The 20,268-nt window shown below is 35.7% G+C and overlaps 1 protein-coding gene across 1 annotated transcript in view; it reads right to left on the bottom strand.

Moving 5' to 3' along the window:
- Window positions 1–20,268, bottom strand: part of LOC129431122 (cation channel sperm-associated protein subunit gamma 1-like) — a 325,761-nt gene that overhangs the window by 5,979 nt on the left and 299,514 nt on the right. The gene's annotated exons all lie outside the window — the stretch shown is intronic.

Here is a 20,268-nt window from a genome sequence, read left to right on the forward strand (position 1 = left end):
TGTTTTGGTGAGTTCTTAAAACTTGATTATTCTGGCTAATGGCTCACCATTACTTAACAAACTTCATGGATGACAGCATGTTCCCTTGTATGTGGAAAAACTTATTTCTTTTTTTATGTTCCAGTTGTAATTGTTCATTTTGGTTCATTTTTTTGTCTTGATGTAAAAAAAATAGTAGGCAATAAAAGAATGTGGAAAAACTTCCCTATCACTACAATATTGGAAATGGTTGATACAATATTATTTTGGTTAAACACAAGAACGCGGACCGCATGAAATGAGCCTCTTTGACCAGCAGAGGGCGACTCTAGCCTGTCCAAAATGTCAGAATGCTTTGATTTTTGCATATTAGATGTGACACGTGACAGTTTTTTGTGTGTGGGTCTGGGACTAACTAATTGTGTTTTTGCAACAAACATATGCAACCTTTAAATCAAAAAATCAAGTGATATTTTAATTACTGATTACTTTCTAAATCCTATTTAGTAATAATGATACAAACATAGGTTTGAAACAGCTCGAATAAATCATATAAAATTATTCTATAAATTATTCTGGTCACACTTTTTAAGGTCCAGTTCTCACTATTAACTAGCTATTAACTACTTTTGCTTCAATATAGTCCTAATTACTGCTTACTAATACTTAGTAAAGTAGTTGTTAAGTTTAATATTGGTAGAAGTGAGGAGTGTTAAGGATGTAGAATGAGGTTTTGCAAAATCAGGCATTAATATGTGCTTTTAACGTGTTTTTTTGTCTTGATGTGAAAAAAAATTAAAATAGTATGTAATAAAAGAATGTTGAAAAACTTCCATATCACTACAATATTGCCAGTAAATGGTTGATACAATATTATTTTGGGTAAACACAAGAACACGGACCGCATGAAATGAGCCACTTTGACCACCAGAGGGCAACACTATCCTGTCCAATATATCAGAGTGCTTTGATCTTTGCATATTGGATGTGACAGTTTTTTTGGGTGAGTATGTATCTGGAACTTTAACAAATTGTGTTTTTGCAACGAACACATGCAACCTTTAAATAACAAAATTTGCTTCAAAGTGAGATTTTATGTGGTCTGGATGATATAGCCAACCTTGCTTGTTTTCAGTAGAAATATTGAATAAAAAAACTTAAATCAAGATGTATTTTCCTGATGAGCAAAATGACCTAAGAAAAAAATAGTTTTTAGACAAAATTAAATAAAATAAAAAATATAAAAAAATAAAAAATAAAAATATATGCCAGTGGGGTGAGAAAAAAAATCTTGAAATAAGTTTACCTTTTTCTTAAACACTTAATTCAATAATTTTTTTCTCAACCCATTGGCAGATATTTTTGCTTGTTTTAAGCACAAATTGACTGAAATTGTGTATTTTTGCTTTAAAAGCTAGAATGCTTTTCCTAGGTAATTTTGCTCATCAAGAAAATACATCCTGTTTTAAGAATTTTTTGATGTTTCTACTGAAAACAACACAAAAATACTAAGTAAGAAAGTTTTTTTTTTTGCAGTGTATATAAACTTGGGGGTGGTCTTTTTGGGGACTACCTAGAAACCTGCATAGGAAATGTGCTAAACAACCACTCACAAATATACAACTAATGCACTAAAAGACTAGCAATGTGTCAATAAGTTTTCCATGGGCAATAACTAATACGAGACAAAAAAATGCAGTACTGATCTCTTGGGGGAAGAAGTGACTTTTCACCACTTCTTGTTCTCTTCATCAATTTTGTGAACGTACAGGAGACCCAAGGGTTTGCAGATGAAGGGGTCATAAAACAAAATGTCACCAAGCGGAAGTCAATGTTAGCTGTGGTGATAGATGACAGCATTTTAGGGGGTTGCAGTGTTAATGGTTGGGTGGGGTGACAGTGTAGAAGTTTTCCCTTTTAGTCCCCACATTACCACCCCATTAACCTTTGGCCTGTGTTGCAGAGGAGGGACCTGGAGGCCATGGCAGAGGGATGCACAGGAGGGCAAAACTATGTGAGGCCTCACGGCCAGTGGGTTCAGAGGCGAGTTTGTGCCCCTTGCCTCAGAAAGGGAGAAAGTGGGGCGCGCGCACGCCCTGTGACCTTGCACACATACACATGGTATGCATTTGGATGTCTGCGGGTGGCATGGAGCTAGTGCTAATCTGAAACAGCTTCTGTAATAAACAGGATGTTGGACCAGAAAGGGTGAGATGAAGGAAGATGTTTGATTTGAGTTATTGTTTTAAATAGCATCAGTCTATCCAGATTATCTCTTAATCATATGCCACCCTGCCTGTGAAAACTCAGCTAAAGTCATTTACTCGATCTTGCTATAAAGTCAACCTAATGTAAAGAACATCTAGTGAAGTATAACTTTAATATCTTTAATAAATAATTAGCTCTATTTAAATAGCAAAAAAATCATTAATTTATTCATAACTGTTTTTCACTGTATACAGTATACATAAATAAACCAATTAACAGATTTTTAGTGTAACATTTTTACATTCTTTTCTGTTTTACACAACACATGCAAACAATCTGTTGCCTGGTACACAAATCTATGTTGATCAGTGAGAGAGACACAAACTGAGGCCAGATGAGCTACAAACAGACATTTGTGATCAATGTTAAAACATCCTGCACGCAAATGCCACACTTAAGTTCTCACTTCCTCTGTGTTTACTTATAAATTATGTTAAGTGTTTAGAGACTAACCATTATAGATCTGTTTGTTGTTTTATTACTTGATTTTTCCATTAGCACTTGTACACCACCTGTTACTCAGCTTGAGAGAGCGGGAAGGAAACAGATGAGGACAATAATTGGGATCCTGAAGGAATGTTAACGGAATTTTTATTGTAATCCTGAAGTACTGAAGGGCTGCACCATGCAGGAATATTTTAACAAATAAAATAATCATTTAAAACAATAATTGTTCTTTGAATACAATTTATCTGTTTTACAAAATAAAATTCCTGTTTTTAATGCTTTAGTTGATCCGACTGGATCTTATTGGACTGAACAGTTTTATATCGCCAGAATTTTTATAAGCATCTCTTCTGGATTCTTTGATAAGAAAAACAGCATAGTAACAGAGAGGTTCTGTCTTTTTGTGTTTGTGTACATGCTGTCCTCATCTGCTCACAGTAGATACATGTGGAAAGCACAGGTCTCAGGGTCACTGTTTATTAAACTCAGCCTGCAGTAATACACTATCAGAGTCTTGAATTATTACCTTACATGCCCCTAACAAATGCCTCTCTGTGGCAAAACGAAGGGAATGTACTGTGCCTCCAACAACAATCAAAAAAGAAAAAAACTATTTTTTGAAGAGGGAGCCAGGAAAGTAGATGAGTTCCTTTTTTATTTTCACCACCAGTGTTGTTCAAAACTAGTCCCATAGAGCTCAATAATTGATTTAAAAAAATTTCAAAATATGTATTACGGCTGTCGCTGGGGCTGTACGCTTTCAAAAAGTACAGCTTTGTACCTAAGAGTTCATATTAGTATCACAAAGGTAAATATTTGTACCAAATGTATACATATATGTACCTAATAGTACACTAATGGTGTCAGGATCCTGCCATAGTCTTGTTTTATATGTATGTTTTGTCATGATGGCAGGGTTCTGACAGCCTCATGTTCTTTGTGAAGGCTCATGATCTTGTGAATCGGGTCATGTGCCTTCGGTGTCTCATCTCTTGTCTCCGCCCCCTTGTTCTCCCTGTTAATTGTAATCATTAGTTCATTCCCTTCACCTGTTTTTTTTTTTTGTTATCTTGTTTAGTTTTTTCCTATTTAATCCCCTCTTGTTTCTTGTCCCGTGCTGGATCATTTTGTGTTGTTCATGTCTTATTCAGTTAGTGTTTATATGAAAATCTTGTCAAGTTAGTGTTGTCAGTCTTTTAGTAAAACCTTGTTCAATGTTGTTTTGCCCCCACGTGGGCTTTTGTTTCCAGTGTTTTGTGTACAAATAAAGTGTTTTCTGTTCACTTCCCCGACATCGTCTGCACTTGGGTTCTCTCGTCCGTGTTCCTGACAAATGGTACCTTAAATACACTTAAAAAAATCTGTAAAAAAACAGTAAAATTCCAGCAGCAGGAAAATACCGTAAAATAACAGGCACAATAAAATACCGAAATTTTCCGTAATACAAAGATACAGTTTATTTCTTGTAATTTTACTAAGTACTGCCCTAGTGACAGCCGTGATACATATTTTGACCAGTTTTTTTAACAGTGTATAAAGGAAGAGACCAAGAGGTGTAGTTTCCGGGATGGGGGATTGGTTATCCCCAATATTAAAAAAGCAGCAATTACATCCCTCCCCCCATATTATGCAATTATTAATGCAAATTGACACTTAACACCCAATGTTCAAACCGAATTTAAACTCTTAAAGGGACTGTCTGCTTGACCAGCCTTTGTTGTTTTTAGATTTACAGTTTACATTTTTGTATAGTTTATATCATAATAGTAGATTGTCAGAGAAAAATTCATAAAAAAACATAAATAAAACACAGAAGAAATACATGTAAACTTTGCCAATGACGTCTGTTTACAGCCAGCTTATGCCACTTTCCATTAGTGTGCAGTATCCATCAGTCAGTCATTGACGGAGCTGTGGGTAACCAATGAACATGTTGTCTAAAAGGGATACTTAAAGGAACAGTATGTAGGATTAGAACTGGTTTTGCAATAACAAAACTTGTGGCTAAAACTGGTACTGCAATTACCCAACTGGTGGCCAATACACAACATGACAACATAAATATCAGTTGAGGGCTGCAACTCCACTTTTTAAATGACAATATCCTGACCAGACCACTGTTGTCGCAACCCAGTCTCACGGCAGTTCGTGACATAGTCACGTAATTTAATCTATTGATTCGTGTTCATGGACACGATTTCCCCCTTTTTTTCGTGCTAGTCAGAACGACTTTCAATGTAATGTATTTCAATAGGAAGGATTTTTCGTGCGTGCACCACGTTTTTTTGTCCTATTATTTTTTCGTGTTTTTCAGCACGAATTTAATCTAATGTATTGCAATAGTATATACCCGGGGGCTGTATTGTTTTACTTTATTTGTCATTAATTTATTACACTTTAAGCGCTACTTTACTCAACATTTAATCAGGAGATGTTTATCCTTTTTTATTTGTTTAATATTCTGCATGATGATCGCCATTGTAAACCATCGTAAGCAGACATAATTGTTAATTTACGAGACTGCAGAGTTTTGCTACTGCAATCGTTTCCAAATGTTGCCGTTTTTTCTGAGAAATATTGATTTTTCGATCGGTTTCGTGTGTCAAATACAAGAGTAAATACTAGTACCCATGAGCCTTATCGACATCTACTATGGTGAAGGCACCAGCTAAAACTACATGTGGGCCCGCTGCAGATCACAATATTTTCTCAACACATGAACACTAACGTGTGCTTGATAGTTCAACAATACGATGTTATGGCCATCAATTTTTATTGTTTCTACTTTGATTGTAAAAAAAGTCCGTTTCGGACGCCTGCATTTCCCAGAATCCTCTCTGCCTCCGTTGCTATGGAATCTGAGCTAGTCCTCTTTGCTATTGGGTGATTTCTTCTTCGGTACTCGTAACTTACAGGGATTCTCTCATTACGCGTAAATCACTGTCCAGGTAAGTTTAAAGTTCACTATTTGTTTAAATGTTATAATTCACGCCTTTCTTTTGGCATTAGGCTGACATTGCCATACCCGTACGAAAATTAACCATGTTTTTGTGGTAAAAGTGTAGTAACCACGGTTTGTGTGTATCGATTATTTGCAAAATGGTTTTACTAAACCAAACATGGTTTAACTTTTTTCAAATCCATGGTTATTTCTTAACTGTAGTAAAACAATGTTTAATTTTCGCAAGGGAAGTCTAACGTTTCGTGTTAGAGAATTAAAGTCCCATTAAGAAGCTAACGTTAACCTAGTTTAAGTTCCCTGCTGAAAAAACCAGCAATACCAGCATATGTTGTGTTTTGGTGCTGATTTGCTAGTGAACACCAGCTAAACAGGCATCAAACCAGCAATAGCACCAGCATCCCATGCTGGTCATATCAGCATATGTTGTGTTTTGGTGCTGGTATGCTGGTGACCACCAGCTAAACCAGCATAGACCAATAATTCCCATGCTGGTTTGATGCTGTTTTTTTTTCAGCAGGGTTATCAACATTAGGGTAACTTAACGTGGTCATTGCTTTATTGTGTGAGCTTAATATAGTCTAAAGTTTTAATATTTGTCTTATAAAATTTGTAAGAAAATAGGAATCCCCACTATTGGGGTACACTATTTAAGCCTTATATTAGAGCTAATTTACATTACATAATAAACATTTTCTGTTCTCCCTGCAGATCCTGTCAATCGAATCACCTGTTACAACTTACATTTAACGTTGCTTATTTTATAAACCCAAAGGCACTTTTAAGAGCCATTGTTTACTACACAAAGCCATGGTTCACTGACAAGCTGGGCCATATCGCATACATATCGCAGGCGATAATTAATGCGAGATTGCCCCGGTTGTCAAGTAGCTATGGCTTTGTGTCGTAAATGCTGTTCCATCTCAAAGCAGGTGATGTTGGTGTACTACTAATCAAAGAACCGGCTTTACTGAAGAGATGCGCATGACAATCACGTGCGATTTATCGTGCAGCCCTAGTAAGTAGAATTTCTTACATATTCTTGTATATCTCTTTTAATATATTGTTTTTATTTTAGTGGCAATTCTCTTCAGTAAACACATTTTCACTTTAACACATCACAGTCCTAAATTATCTACCACAACAAAATATAAGTGACACTTGGGAATTCTCTGAATGACAATTATCAAATAGACTGCATTCATACTACTATTGCAGATTCTGTAGTTCATCCGAAGCAACCCATTTAATGATTAACGTTTGGACTTTATTTTGAATAAATCTATACAGTAGATTGTCAATGTCCAATTGCACAAATGTTACCATAGTTACCAGCCAATCCTACTAAGGTTACAGAAAGTTCTATTATGACCTTATGATGTCATTTATGTTTTTGCTGTTTTCTTTTAATGTATTACTCTTTCCTGTTTTCACATACTTGGTTATACAAAAGCTAAACTCACCATGAAGTAAAAAATATACTGAATGACATTAAACAATATTCCATTCAGTAAATACACAATGTTGTCATTGCAGCTTGACAAACTCTATGCTACTGGATACAAGCCAGTTCTGCTTCGTGAAAAAGAGACCAAGAAGCAAAATATTAAGTGTGAGAGATTATCGCCTATGCCCAGGACTACCTTCAGAAGATCGGTTCCTTTTATGAAGGTGAGATGCATGCACTGTATTTTTAAAGTCACAGTTCACAGCTTGTGTTGAGTAGGCAAAAGATTTGATCAATATTAAATTCTTAAAGGGGACATATCATGAAAATCTGACTTTTTCCATGTAAAAGTGCTATAATTGGGTCCCCAGTGCTTATAAAAACCTATAAAATTTAAAAAAAAAAAAAAAAAAACGGTAACACAAACCATTTTCTGCAAGCATGTGGAAAAAATAGGTCATTGGTTCCCCTTGTGATGTCAAAAGATTCCACTCCTACAAAGTGGCTATTTTAACATGTTATAATAAATTATCTATATGCTATTTTAAGCTAAAACTTTACATACATACTGTGGGGACGCCAAGTCTTGTGAAATGTTCCCTTTGAAAGGATAGCTCACTCCATAAAACTGAAATTCAGTCATCAACACCTAAACTCATTGACAGTAAAACGTTGGGAGAGGTTTTTGTTTTTAAATAACCACAAAGTTTGTTAGCACAACACTGGATCTTTTCGAAACATTTGAAGTATTTCAATATTTATCTAACCTTAGACACAGTCAAACAGCACTCCATCAAACCATTCTGTAAGATTTGGCAACTTATAAGACAACTGACTCAAACAATTTCTACAGTCCACTGCTTTTACCTGCATAGTATTGTGAGGTTTGAAAGCATTTGCACAAGATTTGGGGATGAAGAATTATGGCGTTTATTTTGATAGCAAACTACTATGATTATGTGATTGATCATGATATATCATGAATATTAATTAAGACATGGATAGTTGTGCATGGGGTACTTTTAAGTCCATTTCTATTTATAGCTTGCAGCACACTGGCCTACAATCCACTTGGTAATTTGTGACGTAAGGAATACCGTTTCCAGGTCCATGCCTTCACTGATTTTGAGTGAAATCTAAACAGACATTTACAACATTGTAGTTTATTGATTTCATGCATTTAAGCTAAGCTTTTATAAACTCACACTGTGCACTACATTCTCCAGGCTCACAGCACTACCATTGTAATGACTGAACAATCATCTGGGATGTCCACATAGAGAGAGAGGTTAGAATTGTGATTGTATATCAGTATTTTTGTTTGTTTCCTCAGCATCTGATAGAGCTTTTGGACCCGGAAGCGGTGCTGTGTGATGTCAGACAAACAAGCGGATGGGATTTGGTACCCATAGTTAACTTGGTTCAAGCATATACCTGAATACATACTATGTTAACTTAGGAATTATTATGTTTGGAATGTTTTTTTTTTGTAGAAGCCATATTTTATTTGTTTTCAGCCCACATACAACATCATTTTTAATGTTTAGGCACACTGACTTAAACAATTGTTTGTAGGGACACACATCAATTGAAATTTGTAAAGTCCTTTTGTAGGTCACTCAGTTACTGAATCAAATGAAAATGAATCTCATTATACTCTTGTGTATGAAATGTAGAGCTTACAATGCAGATGGACCATTAGCAGAAATAACACAAAAAAGGAAACCATCAAATGTTGGCTTGAGACATCATACACTTACGCTGCTGCTAACTTGAAAGCATAAAGCATACATTTTTCTTTAAACAAACATCACACTTGGTGTTATTCTTTGAATTGATAATATATTAGCACTCTGTTTTTTCCTGGATTTGCACATATCTAATACATCCAGTAGTCTATCATTACCTCAGCTCTAATCTAAAGTGCCAATAAATCTGATTTGGAAAAATTAGACCATATGATTCAAACACTTAAGAGGTACAGCCCAATCCCATGGTTAAAGGGATTCTTTTTTCTAATGAACACAAAGTGTGTTTAACAGAAGAAATACAATTCATAAAGGTTTAGAACAACATGAGGATCAAAAATTATAACAGAATTTTCATTTTTTGGTCAACTATCCCTTTAAAGTCTTACGTTTTAAAACATCCATATGATTTAACCTGCACAGGTTGGACCCAGGATTCCAGTGGCATTATGATCAGCTGGTTACACTGCACCTCACACCCTGTGACCCACTGGAGAATGCAAACAACTGGAAGAGATGACAAACATGGTGGAGCAGGCGACCACTACAGAGGGACAGGTGGAGGCAGCGAACACTATGGAAGGGCAGCTGGAGCAGACGAGCACTACGAAGGGCCAAGGTAATTAAGACAGATTTTAAGAGTTGCCATTTATATCTGGGTTTCAAGTATTTAACATATGGGTTACCTTAAGGCTACCTGTTGTCCAGTGTTTTCCCATAGAGCTTTATTTAGGTTAAGGCTGATATATTTTCAGCATTAACATTGCATTGTGTGCATGTGAAATGGTCACATTGCAGGACGCATGAAATCAAGTTGCGAAAATGAACTCAAACATGTCATGTTATAGGGTTTTCTGACATTAAAATAGGTGTCTTTGTCATGTGTCATCAAGACATCAAAAAACACACAATGTGTATTGTCATTTGTAAGTGCAAAAAAATCTTAAGTGCAAAATTACTATTCCTATGTTTTTTTTACGTTAGGAATAATTGATGACGGGCAGTTGAATATTAAAAAATAATGCACATTCAAGGTGGTAATGTGGCATGATGACATGAAGTATCACACCGCAGGTGTACATTAATTTCAAATAATTCAAAGGACCGGAGTCAATTATTACACTTATACTTGTAGCTGTAGGTGTTAAATATGGTCATAGTTTTTCTTGTTTCATAAAGACACAATTGAATGATTAGATGTGCTTACTACAGGCCTGTGACTAGGATACTTTTTAAGATTTCAATATATTGTGATAATTTGAATATTAAAAATACTATGAAATGTACTTTGAATGGGATAATAGAGGAAGATTGACAGCACTAATCTGTACTTACAAGCTGACATGTAACGTTGTATAAATCTGTTCAGCCCCACCAGAATATTTTGCCACTCAGATCAACCATAAAGTAGATTTGATTTTGGTCATGCTTCATTTTTTGTACATGCAATACACTATAGACATTTTTAAAAGTAAAGCAAACTCTTGGCACCAGCTGAAACACAGTTACATTGCTTATAGATCACCCATAACAAAAGGCTATTTAAAAAAAAAACAGTAACAGAAGATGTTAAGTATCATATATACAGTAGATCCTTAATGTCCTTGTTTATAAACACTTAACTTAAAACTTTAAATCACAAAAACTTTAAATCACAATAACTATACATGTACTTCACACTTATACATGTACTGCAGCACAGTGATGTTGTGATTGTCCAGTATTTGAAATAAGAAGTTAAAGGTTTATTTGGTTAATGGGTAATTTTCTTTCTTCAAACCCACAGGTGTCTACACATGGTCAGCCACAGTCACACATCTTGCACTCTGTCGCAAAAAGAAAAAGCCAGGTATGTAAATAATGTTTGTAGAGTAATTATTGGTGGTATTTAAATGTATCTGTTTTACAGATGGATTAACACACTACACTTGTGTTATATCTGTGCTATATAAATAAACCTTGACTTGATCTGTTTTGTCCACTTTCGACCACTTCATCCTAATTACTGTGAGAAACTGAGCGAGACCCTCTGCTTTTGTTTAAAAGTGAGCGGGAGAATTGGCAGGTTTAAATTGACGCAAACTAATTATGTCAAAGTCTGCTGCTTGTGGTGTTAGTAAACATGCTGCACAGTGTTTTGTACATGTTTATGTAAGAGCTTTCTCTGATATTTCAGAGCCATTGATGAAATAATATTGCACAACTTTTACATGCTCACAAAATGAAAGCCTACCTCTGAATGTGGTCGAAAGTGGATGAGCCCAAAACGTTTTGAACACTGTTTAAACCTGTGTTTAGTCTAGTCCACTTGTAATCCGATCGACCAGAATGCATCTTAGTGCATATAGCTGCATTCAGACTAGCAGTGACTAGCGCAGAGCGACGCGATCTCATTAATTTCAATGCCAGCTCGATGACACGAGCGACAGTGACTTTTGGCGACCGGATTGGGGATGTCCAGCCGGACGACAAATTTAAGAAAAGTTTAAAGCCTCATACATATTACGTTTGACTTTGTTACTATGTGCCACTCGTCTCTTTCAAATAGGTCGTTAGGGGAGTGTCTAAATCTAGTTGTCATAAACAAATGATTAACGTCCACTCCAGTAACTGACTACAGATGGATGACAGGAACTCAACTGCTTTGCTCTTATTGGTAGTCACTTCAGAAAGTAGCTCATCATTTGTATAAAGTTAAACTTTTCTCAACCTTGTCTCAAATTTGACACACCCATTCAGAAGGCAATGGCCATTGTCAGTCGGGTCACCAGAAGTCACCAAGCTTCCATTGAAATAAATGAAATCGCGTCGCACTGCTACTGCTAGTCTGAATGCAGCTTAACCTTGTGCAAATGATGAGCGATTTTCTGGAGCAACTACCAGTGAGAGCCAAGCAGTGGAGTTCATGTCATCCGTCTCTTATCAGCCACTGGAGTGGACGTTACTCATTTGTTTATGACAACCAGATTTAGAAACACCCCCAAACGACCTCTTGAAGAGACGAGCGACACACAGCGACAAAATCGCTTATGTGAATGTACCTTTAGTCTTTTCACTTGTCAGAGCACCGTCAATCAAGTCTATTCCACTAGAGCAGTGTTCTTCAACCCTGCTCCTGGAGGACCCCCTTCTAGACAGTTTTAGATGTCTCCTTATTTAAAACACCTGAACCAACTCATCAGCCTCCTTCCAGAATGTCTCCCTAACAAGCTGATAAGTTAAAACAGGTGTGTTGATTAAGGAGACATCTAAAACATTCTGGAAGGAGGTCCTCCAGGAGCAGGGTTGAAGAACACTGCACTAGAGTAATGCCTTAATAAATTCAACTGCGTTCCACATTTTAGTTGCTGCTTCCTCAAATCCGTTTCACTTGTCTAATTTAGAGTCCCTATAAATTAAACTCCATTTTGTTTTTACTACTTTGCATGATGCACTTCCACAACACAACACGCTAAACAAAGCTTTTAGGTTATAAAAGCATTTTTTATTTATTAAAATGCACCAGAATACAAGAAAATGGTATCTACCCCAGTAAATATTTTGGACCCACCCAAATTTTTTTGTTTCTGATGGCAATGTTTAGTACCAGGCACACATTACAACTAAGCATTTTGTCTTTTTTTATTAATGAGTTTTTTCTTAGTGGATATATGACTGGACTGTAATCTTCTATCCTACAGGTGGACCAAAGCTTATACCTGATAAGAAAAAAGCTTAAAAGGAGTAAGTGTATGTAAACATTGATGCTTTTATCAGTGTGTTGACATTGCTATTTTACCCCTGGTTATTTGTTATAGTTCTATTGTTTATTTCTCTAACTACTTACAACAGTCACAAAGGTTAGACAGTCATAAAAGAAATGCATAGTGTAGACCATATGCAGAGTCTAATTTAGGATTCAAATACTTCCTTGTGGGTAATAAATAACATTGACATCATAATTGTTAGGTAGATACTTTCTGTTTTTAGTCTTTTTGAATTACAGGCTAAGAAGGAACAGAAAAATCCATGATCAGATGCTGTAAATATCAACAGTGACCCACTGTGTTACTTAAACTTAATGCCTATAGCCAAACATAATCTAAACATCATGCTAAAAATGAAATTCATCTGTTTGCTTTTTTGTTTTGTTTTTTTCCTTAATAGGGCAAAGCAGACATTTTGGTGGACTGGGAGCCCTGTCCAGTATGGTATGTAATCTTCTGTTTGCTTGCTTTATCAATTAATGCATGCATTATTTATTTATTTATTTATTTATTCACTTTAACTTTGTTTGTTTTTTTATTTGGCTACAATAATTTTCTTATCTGAACTGTTTCACAAATGACAAAAAAAGAAACTTATATTTATAAAAGACATGTTATAATTTGTGCTCCACACTTTCTCTTCTGTTTTAGTGATGAGATTTGGACCCATCCCTGGCAGCCAAAGGATTCTCTCCAAATTAATTAAAATAATTAAATAAAAATTGTATTACACTAAAATTCCATTTTGGTTTCTGACTATTTATTACATTTTTCTGTGCTGCATTTGAAGTCATATTTTCCTTCTGTAGTGGTAAAAGGTGGAAATGTTCAAGAAATTCAAGAAATGTGACGCATGGAGTTTCTTTATTCTTTATTCACCAGGAGCTTGAGCATTGCTATTCACCTCTTCATCACCACCACCACCACCAGTGTTTAGACTCCAATTGAGGATTCCTTTATATATCATGAATTTCTCTGCACCTACATGTGGTCAATTTGCCAAAGGCTGCATCATTTAAATTTGTTGTGCATCTCAATAATACATTTGTTTGATCACTCTTTAAGCTTCTAGTGAATAACTAAGCAATAAATAAGCGTTTGGTCTCTTTTACCTGTATCTTTGTGAAGAACCACAAATATTGCTAAAGATAATCCTTTTTGTTTTTACTATTCCATACATCATATTAATTCCAAACACAATATGACGGTGACATGGTTATGAAAAAGTAGAACAAAGAAATAACTTTGCCTTAGGTTGTTTTAAGTGGATGGTTTTGAAATGCCAATTAGAGATAATACTTATAAATATAGGCCACTTATCTGAATCACTATTATATACTAGCATTAAACCGTTTTTGTCACTAGTTAACAACTATTGTGAACTGAAAGTCTTTGTCTGGAGAGTAGACATTGCAGCTTTTGAAAGTATTAACTGTTTAATATAAGATCGCTATTTGAAGTGTACAGTAACACCCGCCGACATTGACCTTGAATTCAGTTCTAGAGTACTAGCTAAACTACCCCGAATGAACTGACATACTGCCGTGTTTTTCAACATGAACATGTAAATACAAAATAATAATTTATGTTTCGGCTGTTCAAACTAAAATGTCGATGATTTATAAATAGTAAATCTGTATAACCATATTCACGCTTTGAAAACCGGAAGAACTACAAGTATTATGGCTGATTTGTAGGCTTTGTACGAAGCTCTATGGCGCGTTACTCTGGATGTTGTAGTTTATAAGCACATGGGAGACGGCTGAACGCTCTACAATATCACCAATAAACTGTCGTCCTCGCTATATAGTATATGTATGTTTTACCTGTAGTAGGTTATTGAAACGCATAGTATAAATACATTTTATAGCCCTAACCCTAATTCAAGTCTGAAGAACTTCAAATATGGACACCGATTTGCATGCTTAGTAAAAAGTTCAAGGGCGTGTCTCTGCTGGGAATTGTAGTCTTTAAATACATTGGTATATTCACCATAATTAGAAAGTGGTAATATCAAACTGATGGTACTCCTAGGGGTTTTAAGGGGTGGGGAAAACATTAGTGTTGTCAGATTTTAAAAGTCTAATTGTTAAATGGGTGAAAATTGTTTATGGGCTATTTGTACTGCACTTTTGGATGGTGTCCATTAGTGACTATACTCATGTGATAAGTGAGGTCCAGAACTGTGTATAACTATTGGTCTCACATCTGTAGACATTCTTGTTGCTGGATTATAAGCTTTCAACAATGGTAAAATGTTAAGGTTTAAGGGTCAGAATTTAGAAAGCATGAGCCATGTTGAATCTTTACACTCACATATGTTACTCCCCAGGTCAAGACCTTTCCAAGGATGCATTTGGTATAGCTCTATGATAAAATGTTTTTTTTCCTCATTTTACTGATACAAGCTGTCCCTGGCCTAGTTTCAGAGAGCACTTCGAAGGCCTATTATATACACAAATAAACACAAAGCTTCATTTTTATTTTGTTATTTTATGTAGAAATAGTGCCCAAATTAGTTTGAGTTCTTCAATATGTTTAGTCATGTGATGACAGTTTTAATTCTCATAATTTCTTGGACATGACTTTGCATGCATAGCTTCACAGAACCCTTTGAAAAGAAACTATTTGACATGGCCTGAATTATTACCTTATTTGGATAATGACATCCAAGATCTATGTTGTCTGCCTTAACCAGTGGTTTTCAATCTTGTCCCAGGTGACCCACGGCTATGCATAATTTCTAGGTCTACCTTAACTGACAAACCAATTTCTGTTTATGGATCTCTCCATAATCTCAGAGCTGATGATCTGAAACCCAGGTGATCCACTCCTCTGCACATTTTGCATGTCTCTCTTATCTGATTTAGATCATCAGCTCATTAAGGGAGAGATCCATTTACAAATCTGGGTTCTGGGTGTGTCAGTTAAGGAAAACATACAAAATATGCAGAGCTGTGGGTCCTACTGATCTAGTTTGAGCTCTACCACTGCTAGAACACTTTCTGCTAGAATCATTACATCATCAAATATAAGCAAAAGCAAGCGGTTTGAAGATAAGTAAAATATATGCCTTAAAGGAAGGGTCACCAGTCTTGCTCCTGGAGGGCTAGTGTCTTTGCAGAGTTTAGCTCCAGCCCTTCAGGTGTATTTGATTAGGGTTGGGGCTAAACTCTGCAGAGACACCGAGCCATCAGGTGCAGGATTGTTGACCTCTGCCTTAAAGCATGGGTCCCCAACCTTTTTGTGAGCAAGGGCTACCACAATGGATAAAACAATTCTGCAGGGCCACTTCTTTTAAAATAGTCTACTAAAAACTTTTTTGTTTTACTTGATTTTTATTTTATTTTACTTGTTAATGTTTTATAATAGTTTACTGTAAAATGTTAACGTACATAAAAGAAGCCAAGCTAATATAAAAATATCTAATAAATAAATAGTCCTGTTTAATAAATAAAATTAATTTAAGGCTATTAGTAGAGTGTGCTTTGACAATTCACAAGGCAACCTTGTTGGAGACCAATGCATGCATTAAAGCAGGAGTGGGCATTCCTGGTCCTGGAGGGCTACTGTCCTGCAAAGTTTAGCTCCAACCATAATCAAACACCTGAAAAACCCTAATCAAAAGCTGCAATCAAAGGTTTGATTAAGGTTGGCGCTAAACTTTGCAGGACAGTAGCCCTCCAGGACCAGGAATGCCCACCCCTGCTTTAAAGTAATGCATTTATTGTATAATGCAGTCTGTTGTCAAATTAACCAAGATCGCCCATATAAATACGCATAATCACATTTTGTTTTTAACTAACAATGTATGAACAAGTAAAAACATAATATGTTCATGTTTAGAAACACTTTATTTTTTGTCTTTCACAATAAAAGCAGTGAAAATACATGAAATGCAAATTTGTCAATCAAGCCATGAGGCTGAATTTAATAACACTAAACTGTGAAGTTCACTTGAAAACAACCAGCAGAACAGGGGAATAAAGTTATCTATCAAATGTAGTAATACACAATATAAGTATAATCATAAAATATAAATGTAGTGTATTTTTCTTTTGCATACTATAGTCTTTAATGTACAATGTGCTTATAAGAACAGAACTGATAGTGACAGACACATTGCCAACAAATTATCCATCTTTAAGAAAGAATTTATGATGTTTATCTTCAATGGTGCACAACAGTTATATCCTATAATACACTCAATCAAGTAGAGTTTTCACATTTTGGCCTAAATGTGGTAATAAAGGTCACAAGGTCAGCAAAGTCATCCTGATGAATGTGCTTACAATATTTCATATCAACTTACCCGTTATAAAACTTTTCCTTTATTATCAATGATTATTCTGATTGGTTGAGCTTTGTTCAAAGCCATTGTAAAACACACCAATGACCTTACTGCATTACATCAATATTACTGCACCAATGCAAGTACATAAACACAATAAGGCACAATAAGCAGTGTTTTAACATTGAGTTTGTGATGTGGCTAACAATGCCCATTAGCAACTTTAAATACACAAATTATGAATACACTAGCCAAATATAACATCAGTTCAATTATTACATCTGATAATATCATACGATTGTTACACCTATATTGAGATGTTTGTGCATATTTAAGGAGCATCAACGTGCTAAATAACATGCTTGATAATCTAGACACAGGTTGAACATTTCAACAATATAGGATGCATACAGATTTTAATGTAGTTAGCAGCATACAAACACTACACAGATATATGCCAAGTCCATTTCCTTAAACGCAGTCCTTTGTGCAGTTTCTATCTGGAAAAGCAAGAGGTAGGGAAAAGAATGTTAAGTTCAGCTGTTTTAGGTGTGTGAAGCATTATTAATTACACAAAAATGTGATTTAATGTAACAGTAATGGGGATATTCCATCAATGCAGCTAAGGAAAGCTGTGCTCACTTGAAAAAGCCTTGCTTAAATTAACATTGACTTTTACTGTAGGCTCAAGCCATTTCACTGACAGTGTAATATAGCAATTACAAGTCCATGTTGACTTTAACCAAGCCAGAATAGGTATGCATTGTGCTCGTGCACAGTGCACATAAGGTGCCCTGAAGAGTTATTTTACGTTTTTAGTCAAACAGACACAGCTGTTCCTCAAACAAATAAACTAATTGTTCCCTACTTTCTTTCGTCCAAAACTTGAACCAGCCAATAGTTGACTTAGTTGAATAGTGACTTGACCAGTTGACTCTGTTACAAGCTGACTGTGTGTTGAATCCTTTTAAAACCAGCAGCTGGCAAATTGACAAGCTGTATTGCAGCAACCCCATTAGCTGGCTTGAGTAGAGCTGAGACGAGCCAGTTCATGTTGCTGCAACTTCCCCCTGTTAACTTTTAAAACAGCTTTGTCTTGTTGTGAATCTTTGATCTGAACTGGGCTTAAGCCACAGTAATGGAACAGAACTCCCACTTAAATTAGTGAGACATATCAAAAATCTTTTCCTTTATCCACTTTGATGGAACAGCCTCTGGTCAATTTTTGAGAACAAACATACATACATATAAATAAATAAATAAATAAAATACCTAAATTAAGTTTTCCTCTTCATCCTCGCTGGTATCTGGACTGCTGAGGTCACTTTGATCTTCTTCTTCAACATGTAGAAGGACAGAGGCCTCAAGACCTAATGCAGTCTTGTATTGTTGAAGGACGACTTGTAACCCTTCTGACACCACTGACGATCTTCTTAAGAGACAGCAAAGTCCTTCATTTCCCTTGTCTAAAATACAAAAGAGATTACATTAAAGACAAACTAACTTGATATTAATTTTGCTTTTTGAGGCCAAAGAACTTCAATGGAGTAAAAAAATGTCACCCATTTAAATCTACATACAAGAATGGCTGTCATTTTTCTGTGCATTGTTGCAATGGTACCCGGCAAGATGATTCTGTATAAACCGAGGCAACATGATGGCTCACTGAGGTAATTTAATGCAGAAAGACCAAAAGCAGAAAAAAGCATTTTGTGTTTCAGCCAATGTCTGATAGGTCCTTTTGGTTAACCGTTTTCTTCTTCAATATAGTTGTGCTTAAGTACACAGCAAAATTGGAAATTTCAGTGTTAAACATTTCTGAGTTGAATTGAACACCTAAAGAGTACATTTAACATATTCAGAGTAAATTGTTTTTCAGAGTTGGAGTTAATTGACAGAGTTAATAATGCCAGTTTCCTTACTATGCATTCACACCGCCACCGACGAGAGCGTTAATGTGGCCGGAAGTCAGAGAAAACGTTTGGCGGCAACCCGTAGTTTGCAGGGCAGCCAGAGCGTTTTTTGACGCAGTCTCCACCAGCGTTGTGAACGTACAGTTAGAGATGCAAATATATATATAGTCCCAATCTTAAAGTGTGTTAAAAAGTAACACTGATGAAGATCTGCAATCTTTTACATTATTCTCTCTATCACCATCTCTGTGTTACGTGTTATTTTCTTAACTCAGGTTTAGATGTTGGCCGTTTCCTTTAAAGCACACACTCCAAAATGGCATGTTTTTGCTCGCACTTACAAAGTGGCAATTTTCACATGCTATAATAAATTATCTGTGGGGTATTTTAAGCTTAAACTTCACATATGCATTCTGGGGACACCAAAAATTTATTTTACACAATAAAACATGTCATAATATGACCCCTTTAACACTTTTGTGAATCAAAAAAACTGGCATTGTGTTAAATATTTAACTGTGTTAAACTAGTACTACCTAAATCACAGTCTAGCAAAGCCGTATTTGTTGTGAACAACAACTATAATGCCTATTTTATTATGTTCAAGCCAAATGACCATCGTAAAGAGTGCAATAACCGTTCTACTCCATGCAAGTTCGGAGACTGAGGGTGACTTCTTTATTCATACTTTGAATTGACAGGATTTTCATTTTACTTACCCTCCTCAGCCATCTTGTTCTTCACAGCCACTGCCAGGCTCTGCAACTACGTGCAGTGTTGTGCCATCTGCAACACCACAATGCCCCTTTCCTCGTGCAGTCGCATTGTCAACATCACTTGGTCATGCAATCGTTTCTTGACTGAAATGTTTGCAAAGAATCAATAACAGTTATATGTTAATTTGAGACAATATTGCATTATAGCATTATACATACTTTTTACAAACTGATACACAATAAGCAAACACCAATAAATTAAATGAATATTTTAACACTGACTATGTTGCATGCTTTTGTTCAGAATACTCTATAAAGCAAAACTGTAAATAAATTCTTGTGAAGTACCTGAATAGTGACATACCACTGCCATGAACGTCCCACGGCCATATCTGAGACACACTGCTCTCTCCAGTGAGGGAATGCACCACAGCCAATGTTTGTGGCAGAGAGTCTAGTACAAGATCATTGTATTTCTGTATCTCCTGAAGAAGGAGCTTTTTGTCCTCTGCCAGCTTTCTTCGAAGGCGGTGGCGAAGCTTGCTGCTGTCTAGAAAGACATTTACAGGGATTTGTGAACTGTTCACCAATACAAAATGTTACAAGCAAAAGGGAAAGCAGTAATTGAATTTTGTGTGAAAATTACTATTTAGATTGACAAAGAGGTAACTGAAAGATCCATTTAGGGGAGGAAGCTAAAATGTTACAGCTACATAAATCCTACAGACTAGACATAACAAGAACAGAATTCAGA

This window comes from Misgurnus anguillicaudatus, chromosome 13 (assembly GCF_027580225.2).
Source record: "Misgurnus anguillicaudatus chromosome 13, ASM2758022v2, whole genome shotgun sequence".
In the NCBI taxonomy this organism is placed as follows: Eukaryota; Metazoa; Chordata; class Actinopteri; order Cypriniformes; family Cobitidae; genus Misgurnus; species Misgurnus anguillicaudatus.